General features: G+C 66.9%; 1 protein-coding gene across 1 annotated transcript in view; it reads left to right on the top strand.

Annotated features, from left to right (window-relative positions):
* The window catches only part of DLX6 (distal-less homeobox 6), a 7,342-nt gene that overhangs the window by 938 nt on the left and 6,011 nt on the right, over positions 1-393 (top strand). The window lies entirely within an intron of this gene.

Below are 393 nucleotides of genomic sequence, written 5' to 3'. Positions count from 1 at the left end.
GGCCCCGCCACCCGCCGTGCCCCGGCCACGCCGCGCCCCCCCTCCCCGCAGGCGCGGATCCTTCGTGCCAGAGGCCACGGGGAAAAGGGGGATGGGGAGCGGGGGGGGGGGGGGGGGGAAAAGAAAAGAAAACAATAAATATTGACAAGCAGCGTGACTCCTTGCAACCGAGTCATTAACGTCGACCAATCACCGGCAGCTCCATACCGAGAGATTTGCCTAATTAAATTGGGGAAAATTATCGGTGTGAGGCTGGATGGAGTCAACTGTCCTGACGACAGACGAGGATGCCTGAGCCCCGCGGGGAAGAGCCGCCGCGGGTGCCCAGCGCTTCCCTCCCGCCGGCGCCCACCGACGGTTCGGCGGGGGCTGCCGCCCCCCCGCGGGGCCGCC

Source organism: Haliaeetus leucocephalus, unplaced genomic scaffold (genome assembly GCF_000737465.1).
Source record: "Haliaeetus leucocephalus isolate CR32 unplaced genomic scaffold, Haliaeetus_leucocephalus-4.0 Scaffold0, whole genome shotgun sequence".
Lineage (NCBI taxonomy): Eukaryota > Metazoa > Chordata > Aves > Accipitriformes > Accipitridae > Haliaeetus > Haliaeetus leucocephalus.
This window is presented reverse-complemented; position numbering and strand designations above follow the sequence as displayed.